This window comes from Pseudophryne corroboree, chromosome 3, assembly GCF_028390025.1.
Source record: "Pseudophryne corroboree isolate aPseCor3 chromosome 3, aPseCor3.hap2, whole genome shotgun sequence".
NCBI classification, from domain to species: Eukaryota; Metazoa; Chordata; class Amphibia; order Anura; family Myobatrachidae; genus Pseudophryne; species Pseudophryne corroboree.
Genome location: NC_086446.1, coordinates 694010368 through 694020103, shown reverse-complemented (window position 1 = coordinate 694020103; position 9736 = coordinate 694010368). Strand labels below are relative to the sequence as shown.

The 9736-nt window shown below is 44.3% G+C and overlaps 1 pseudogene; it reads right to left on the bottom strand.

Moving 5' to 3' along the window:
• Positions 1-3457: 3457 nt before the first annotated feature.
• On the bottom strand, positions 3458-3576 carry LOC134898309 (5S ribosomal RNA; annotated as a pseudogene).
• Between the last annotated feature and the right edge of the window lie 6160 nt (positions 3577-9736).

Here is a 9736-nt window from a genome sequence, read left to right as displayed (position 1 = left end):
CCAGTATATAATATAAAGCAGTACGGTACAGTACGCCACTGCTCTACCTACCTCTGTGTCGTCAAGTATACTATCCATCCATACCTGTGGTGCATTTCAGTTTTGCACAGTTTTCTGACCACCAGTATATAATATATAGCAGTACGGTACAGTAGGCAACTGCTCTACCTACCTCTGTGTCGTCAAGTATACTATCCATCCATACCTGTGGTGCATTTAAGTTGTGCGCAGTATATATAGTAGTAGGCCAATGCTATTGATACTGGCATATAATTCCACACATTAAAAAATGGAGAACAAAAATGTGGAGGGTAAAATAGGGAAAGATCAAGATCCACTTCCACCTCGTGCTGAAGCTGCTGCCACTAGTCATGGCCGAGACAATGAAATGCCATCAATGTCGTCTGCCAAGGCCGATGCCCAATGTCATAGTAGAGAGCATGTAAAATCCAAAAAACAAAAGTTCAGTAAAATGACCCAAAAATCAAAATTAAAAGCGTCTGAGGAGAAGCGTAAACTTGCCAATATGCCATTTACGACACGGAGTGGCAAGGAACGGCTGAGGCCCTGGCCTATGTTCATGGCTAGTGGTTCAGCTTCACATGAGGATGGAAGCACTCATCCTCTCGCTAGAAAACTGCAGTGCCACTCCTAGATGGGCCAGGTGTTTGTGTCGGCCACTTGGGTCGCTTAGCTTAGTCACACAGCTACCTCATTGCGCCTCTTTTTTTCTTTGCATCATGTGCTGTTTGGGGACTATTTTTTTGAAGTGCCATCCTGTCTGACACTGCAGTGCCACTCCTAGATGGGCCTGGTGTTTGTGTCGGCCACTTGGGTCGCTTAGCTTAGTCACACAGCTACCTCATTGCGCCTCTTTTTTTCTTTGCATCATGTGCTGTTAGGGGACTATTTTTTTGAAGTGCCATCCTGTCTGACACTGCAGTGCCACTCCTAGATGGGCCAGGTGTTTGTGTCGGCCACTTGTGTCGCTTAGCTTAGCCATCCAGCGACCTTGGTGCACCTCTTTTTTTCTTTGCATCATGTGCTGTTTGGGGACTATTTTTTTTAAGTGCCATCCTGTCTGACACTGCAGTGCCACTCCTAGATGGGCCAGGTGTTTGTGTCGGCCACTTGGGTCGCTTAGCTTAGTCATCCAGCTACCTCGGTGCAAATTTTAGGACTAAAAATAATATTGTGAGGTGTGAGGTGTTTAGAATAGACTGAAAATTAGTGGAAATTATGGTTATTGAGGTTAATAATACTATGGGATCAAAATGACCCCCAAATTCTATGATTTAAGCTGTTTTTGAGGGGTTTTTGTAAAAAAACACCCGAATCTAAAACACACCCGAATCCGACAAAAATTTTTCAGGGAGGTTTTGCCAAAACGCGTCCGAATCCAAAACATGGCCGCGGAACCGAATCCAAAACCAAAACACAAAACCCGAAAAATTTCCGGTGCACATCACTAGTATTTAGACAGTTGATGGACGTACTGTGTCCCCTGCACCAAATCATATCTAGATTCCACTTCACTAGGAAAGCGATTCCCGGACTGTACAGGGACATTAAGAAAAGTGTCCTCAATGTCCTGCAAAATGCAGTTGTACCCACTGTCCACATAACCACAGACATGTGGACAAGTGGATTAGGGCAAACTAAGGACTACATGACAGTGACAGCCCATTGGGTAGATGTATTGCCTTCCGCAGCAACTACTGCAGTGGCACCAGTAGCAGCATCTCACAAACGCCAACTCATTTCTAGGCAGGCTACGCTGTGTATCACCGGTTTCCATAAAAGGCACACCGCTGACAACCTCTTACGGAAACTGAGAGACATCATCGCACAATGGCTTACCCCACTTAGACTCTCCTGGGGATTTGTGATATCTGACAACGCCACCAATTTTGTGCATGCATTACATCTGGGCAAATTCCGGCACGTCCCATGTTTTGCACATACAATTAATTTGGTGGTGCAGAATTTTGGGAAAAATGACAGGGGCGTGCAGGAGATGCTGCCAGTGGCCCGAAAAATTGTGGTCAACTTTCGACATTCAGCAACTGTGTGCCGAAGACTGGAGCACCAGCAAACATTGTTGTACCTGCCGTGCAATCACCTGAAACAAGAGGTGGTAATGAGGTGGAATTCAACCCTCTATATGCTTCAGTGGATGGAGGAGCAGCAAAAGGCCATTCAAGCCTATACATCCACCTATGATATAGCCAAAGGAGGGGGAATGCACCTGACTCAAGCGCAGTGGAGAATGATTTCCGTCTTGTGTAAGGCTCTCCAACCCTTCGAACTTGCTACACTTGAAGTCAGTTCAGACACTGCCAGCTTGAGTCAGGTCATTCCCCTCATCAGGCTTTTGCAGAAGCAGCTGGAGCAATTGAAAGAGGAATAAAGATTGAGCGATTCAGCTACGTATGTGGGACATGTGGATGGAGCACTTCATTCGTTTTGCCAGGATTAAAGGGTGGTCAATCTGTTGACATAAGAGCACTACATTTTGGCCACCGTGCTCGATCCTAGGTTTAAAGGCTATGTTGTATCTCTCTTTCTGGTAGACACAAGTCTACAGAGGTTCAAAGACCTGCTGGTGAGAAAATTGTCAACTCAAGAGGAACATGATCCGTCAACAGCTCCTCCTTCAGTTACTCCCGCAACTGGGGCTGCGAGGAAAAGGATAACATTTCCAAGTCAACCACTGGCAGTGATGCAGGGCAGTCAGGAGCAAGTGTTAATATCTGGTCCAGACTGATGGAGCTGCCAACTATTACTGACATGTCTACTGTCACTGCATATGATGCTGTCAACATTGAAAGAGTGGTGGAGGATTATATCGGTGACAGCATCCAAGTAGGTATGTTAGACAGTCCTGTATCAGGGGTATACCGCACAGGGGAATAATCAAGTATAAAGTGGATAATGTAATTACCAAATTAGAGTAATAAGCGAAGAAAACCACTGTTTTCTAATTTATCTTAGATTTGGTGGTGCACCCTGAGTCAGTAATGAAACATGCAAAGGGGAAGGAGAAAAGAAGACTCTTTTGTGGGCGCACTCTTGTATATCTTGAAGTCTCAGATGAAACAATTGTTATTATAAAAATATAATTTTATTAACAATATCAATAAAATAAATAGTAGTTGGATATACAAACAAGAAAAAGAAAAAGAAAAGAGGAACAGGAACAAATAATACTAGCATAAATGCTTGATAAACGTTCCAAAACTGTCCGGGTTTCAAATACAGATTTGCCACAACTGACTGCCTGAAAGTGTATAATCCTAAACTAATGCAAGTCGGTAAGCAAAAGCACCTCAATGATATTAATGATTTTTGTAGACTAAGATTTCTTGCCACTTGTATTAAAAAAGAGGATAGAAAAGACTGAATAGATGAGATGAATCTGCTGTCAGTGTTAGACGCTGAGCATGGCCGTCCAAATCTTCTACTGAACTGAGTATTCCTCAATAGTCTCCCACTGGAGTACTAACTCAGCCCAACACTGCTTAGCTTCCAAGATCGGAAGGATTCGGGCGTTGCCAGTGTGGTATGAAAGTAGACGGCCATGCTCAGCGTCTAACACTGACAGCAGATTCATCTCATCCATTCAGTCTTTTCTATCCTCTTTTTTAATACAAGTGGCAAGAAATCTTAGTCTACAAAAATCATTAATATCATTGAGGTGCTTTTGCTTACCGACTTGCATTAGTTTAGGATTATACATTTTCAGGCAGTCAGTTGTGGCAAATCTGTATTTGAAACCCCAGACAGTTTTGGAACGTTTATCAAGCATTTATGCTAGTATTATTTGTTCCTGTTCCTCTTTTCTTTTTCTTTTTCTTGTTTGTATATCCAACTACTATTTATTTTATTGATATTGTTAATAAAATTATATTTTTATAATAACAATTGTTTCATCTGAGACTTCAAGATATACAAGAGTGCGCCCACAAAAGAGTCTTCTTTTCTCCTTCCCCTTTGCATGTTAGACAGTCCGTATGTATACTGGCAGGAGGCCCTTGCACAAGCTGACTTTATTTTACCTAAGTTGCTCCCCCCTCCAGTGTGTACTCCGAAAGAGTGTTTAGTGCAGCCAGTAACCTTGTCAGCGATTAGCGTAGGAGGTTACTTCCACAAAATGCGGAGAAGATGATGTTCATTAAAATGATTTATAAATTCCTCCTTTACCAGCAATTGCCTCAAGAAAGTACACAGGGATCTGTGATAGTGGATTACAATGGGGACAAATTAATACTCTGTGAGGAGGAGGATGTACACACTGAAAGGAGTGAGGAATCAGATAATGAGGATGAGGACGACATCTTGCCTCCGTGGAGCCAGTTTGTGCAAGGAGAGATTATTTGCTTCGTTTTTGGTGGGGGGATTAATTGCTCCTTTTTTGTTGGAGGCCCAAAAGAAACAATCATTTCATCCACAGTCGTATGGTAGACCCTGTAGCTGAAATGATTGGTTTGTTAAAGTGTGCATGTCCTGTCTATACGACATAAGGGTGGGTGGGAGGGCCCAAGGACAATTCCATATTGCACCTTTTTCTTCTTTGCATTATGTGCTGTTTGGGGCCTAGTTTTTAAAACTGCCATCCTGTCTGTCACTGCAGTGCTACTCCTAGATGGGCCACGTGTTTGTGCCACCCACTTGTGTCACTTTGCTTAATCATCCAGCAACCTCTGTGCAACCTTTTGGCCTAAAAATAATAATATTGTGAGGTGTGAGTTGTTCAGAATAGACTGTAAATAAGTGGAAATAAATGTTATTGAGGTTAATAATACCGTAGGATCAAAATTACCCCCAAATTCTGTGTTTTTAGCTGTTTTTATGTTTTTTCGAAAAACATCCAGATCCAAAACCAAAACCCGAAAGGGTAGTTTTGGCAAAACTAATCCAGATCCAAAACAAGAACGGAGATCCAGATTCAAAACACAAATTCCGAATAGTGTCCATCGCACATCTCTAATTATGTCCTATGACCAACGCTGGTAATGATTAGCCAAACTATTCTAAATTGCTAGAAGAACCTACCGTATGAAGACATACTTTATAATATGGAGTAAAAGCCAATAGCAATTAGAGATGTGCACCGGAAATTTTTCAGGTTTTGTGTTTTAGTTTTGGATTCGGTTCGGCGGCCGTGTTTTGGATTCGGACGCGTTTTGGCAAAAAAAAATTGTCGGATTCGGGTGTGTTTTGGATTCGGGTGTTTTTTTTCAAAAACCGCTTAAAAACAGCTTAAATCATAGAATTTGGGGGTAATTTTGATCCTAAGTATTATTAACCTTAATAACCATAATTTCCACTCATTTCCAGTATATTCTGAACACCTCACAATATTATTTTTAGTCCTCAAATTTGCACCGAGGTCGCTGGATGACTAAGCTAAGCGACCCAAGTGGGCGCACAAACACCTGGCCTATCTAGGAGTGGCACTGCACTGTGAGACAGAATGGCACTTAAAAAAATTGGCCCCAAACATCACATGATGCAAAGATAAATAAAAAAAAGAGATGCAAGATGGAATTGTCCTTGGGCCCTCCCACCAACCCTTATGTTGTATAAACAGGACATGCATACTTTAACAAACCCATCATTTCAGTGACAGGGTCTGCCACACGACTGTGGCTGAAATGACTGGTTGGTTTGGGCCCCCACCAAAAAAGAAGCAATCAATCTCTCCTTGCTCAAACTGGCTCTACAGAGGCAAGATGTCGACCTCATCCTCATCCTCATCCTCTGATTCCTCACCCCTTTCACTGTGTACATCCCCCTCCTCACAGAATATTAATTTGTCCCCACTGGAATCCACCATCACAGGTCCCTGTGTACTTTCTGGAGGCAATTGCTGGTGAATGTCTCCACGGAGGAATTGATTATAATTAATTTTGATGAACATCATCTTCTCCACATTTTGTGGAAGTAACCTCGTACGCCGATCGCTGACAAGGTGACTGGCTGCACTAAACACTCTTTCGGAGTACACACTGGAGGGGGGGCAAATTAGGTAAAATAAAGCCAGTTTGTGCAAGGGTCTCCAAATTGCCTCTTTTTCCTGCCTGTATACGTACGGACTGTCTGACGTGCCTACAGTGATGCTGTCACTCATATAATCCTCCACCATTCTTTCAATGGTGACAGAATCATATGCAGTGACAGTAGACGACATGTCAGTAATCGTTGGCAGGTCCTTCAGTCCAGACCAGATGTCAGTTTTCGCTCCTGACTGCCCTGCATCACCGCCAGTGGGTGGTTTTGGAAATCTGATCCTTTTCCTGGCAGCTCCAAAGGCGGTAGAAAATGAAAGAGGAGCTGCTGGCGGGTCACGTTCCGCTTGACTTGACAAGTGTCTCACCAGCAGGTCTTTGAACATCTGCAGACTTGTGTCTGCCGGAAAGAGAGATACAACATAGGCTTTAAACCTAGGATCGAGCACGGTGGCCAAAATGTAATGCTCTGATTTCAACAGATTGACCACCCCGTGAATCCTGGTTAAGCAAATTATGGGCTCCATCCACAAGTCCCACATGCCTAGCGGAATCGCTCCGTTTTAGTTCCTTCTTCAATCTCTCCAGCTGCTTCTGCAAAAGCCTGATGAGGGGAATGACCTGACTCAAACTGGCAGTGTCTGAACTGACTTCACGTGTGGCAAGTTCAAAGGGTTGCAAAACCTTGCACAACGTTGAAATCATTCTCCACTGCGCTTGAGTCAGGTGCATTCCACCTCCTTTACCTATATCGTAGGCAGATGTATAGGCTTGAATGGCCTTTTGCTGCTCCTCCATCCTCTGAAGCATATAGAGGGTTGAATTCCACCTCGTTACCACCTCTTCCTTCAGCTGATGGCGAGGCAGGTTCACGAGTGTTTGCTGGTGCTCCAGTCTTCGGCACGCGGTGGCTGAATGCCGAAAGACGCCCGCAATTCTTCGGGCCACCGACAGCATCTCTTGCATGCCCCTGTCATTTAAAAAAAAAATCTGCACCACCAAATTCATTGTATGTGCAAAACATGGGACGTACTGGAATTTGCCCACATGTGATGCACACACAATATTGGTGGCATTGTCAGATATCACAAATCCCCAGGAGAGTTCAATTGGGGTAAGCCAATCTGCGATGATGTTCCTCAGTTTCCGTAAGAGGTTGTCAGCTGTGTGCCTCTTATGGAAAGTGGTGATACAAAGCATAGTCTGCCTAGGAACGAGTTGGCATTTGCGAGATGCTGCTACTGGTGCCGCCGCTGCGGTTCTTGATGCGGGAGGCAATACATCTACCCAGTGGGCTGTCACAGTCATATATTCCTGAGTCTGCCCTGCTCCACTTGTCCACATGTCCGTGGTTAAGTGGACATTGGGTACAACTGCATTTTTTAGGACACTGGTGACTCTTTTTCTGACGTCTATGTACATTCTCAGTATCGTCTGCCTAGAGAAGTGGAACCTAGATAGCATTTGGTACCGGGGACACACTACCTCAAGAAATTCTCTAAGTCCCTGTGAACTAACGGTGGATATCGGACGCACGTCTAACACCAACACAGCTGCCAAGGCCTGAGTAATCCGCTTTGCAACAGGATGACTGCTGTGATATTTCATCTTCCTCGCAAAGGACTGTTGGACAGTCAATTGCTTACTGGAAGTAGTACAAGTGGTCTTCCGACTTTCCCTCTGGGATGACGATCGACTCCCAGCAGCAACAACAGCAGCACCAGCAGCAGTAGGCGTTACACTCAAGGATCCATCGGAGGAATCCCAGACAGGAGAGGACTCAGACTTACCTGTGACATGGCCTGCAGGACTATTGGCATTCCTGTCTAAAGAGGAAATTGACACTGAGGGAGTTGGTGGTGTGGTTTGCAGGAGCTTGGGTACAAGAGGAAGAAGGGAATTAGTTGTCAGTGGACTGCTTCCGCTGTCACCCAAAGTTTTTGGACTTGTCAATGACTTCTGATGAATGCGCTCCAGGTGAATGCGCTCCAGGTGACGTATAAGGGAGGATGTTCCTAGGTGGTTAACGTCCTTACCCCTACTTATTACAGCTTGACAAAGGCAACACACGGCTTGACACCTGTTGTCTGCATTTCTGTTAAAATAATTCCACACCGAAGTGGTGATTTTTTTTTTGTATTTTGACCAGGCATATCAATGGCCATATTCATCCCACGGACAACAGGTGTCTCCCCGGGTGCATGACTTAAACAAACCACCTCACCATCAGAATCCTCTTTGTCAATTTCCTCCTCAGCGCCAGCAACACCCATATCCTCATCCTGGTGTACTTCAACAGTGACATCTTCAATTTGACTATCAGGAACTGGACTGTGGGTGCTCCTTCCAGCACTTTCAGGGGGTGTGCAAATGGTGGAAGGCGCCACCTCTTCCCGTCCAGTGTTGGGAAGGTCAGGCATCGCAACCGACACAATTGGACTCTCCTTGTGGATTTGTGATTTAGAAGAATGCACAGTTCTTTGCTGTGCTTTTGCCAGCTTAACTCTTTTCATTTTTCTAGTGGGAGGATAAGTGCTTCCATCCTCATGTGAAGCTGAACCACTAGCCATGAACATAGGCCAGGGCCTCAGCCGTTCCTTGCCACTCTGTGTCGTAAATAGCATATTGGCAAGTTTACGCTTCTCCTCAGAAGCTTTTAATTTAGATTTTTGGGTCATTTTACTGAACTTTTTTTTGGGGATTTTACATGCTCTCTACTATGACATTGGGCATCGACCTTGCCAGACAACGTTGATGGCATTGAATCGTCTCTGCCATGACTAGTGGCAGCAGATTCAGCACTAGGTGGAAGTGGATCTTGATCTTTCCCTATTTTACCCTCCACATTTTTGTTCTCCACTTTGTAATGTGTGGAATTATATGCCAATAATATATCAATAGCAATGGCCTACTGTACTGTACTACTATATACTGGTGGGCACCAAAATGCTGCACTGTACTACTATATACTGCTCACAACAATGCAGCACAGATTTGGATACTAGAAGTGACATGGAGCTGCAAGATACAGCAATGGCCTACTGTACTGTACTACTATATATACTGGTGGTCACCAAAATGCTGCACTGTACTAATATACTGCTCACAACAATGCAGCACAGATATGGATACTAGAAGTGACACAGAGCTGCAAGATACAGCAATGGCCTACTGTACTGTACTACTCTATATACTGGTGGTCATCAAAATGCTGCACTGTACTACTATATAGTATACTGGTCACACAACAATGCAGCAGATATTGAGCACTGATCAGGATACTAGAAATGAGTTTGACACGGAGCTGCAAGATACAGCAATGGCCTACTGTACTGTACTACTATAATATACTGGTGGTCACCACAATGCAGCACACTGAGCACAGGTATTGAGCTTTTCAGGCAGAGAACGTAGCCACGTCCTTTCCGCTCAATCAACAATGCACGAGTGAAAATGGCGGCGACGTGCGGCTCTTTATATGAAATACAAATCTCGCGAGAATCCGACAGCGGGATGATGACGTTCAGCCTCGTTCGGGTTAACCAAGCAAGGCGGGAAGATCCGAGGCTGCCTCGGACCCGTGTAAAACACGTGAAGTTCGGGGGGGGGGGGGGGGATTCGGATCTCGACGAATCGAACCTGCTCATCTCTAATAGCAATAATGTGGATTTATGAACTTTTGGGCCTGATTCAGAGATGTATTTAAATCCAATGGTTTGCATAAT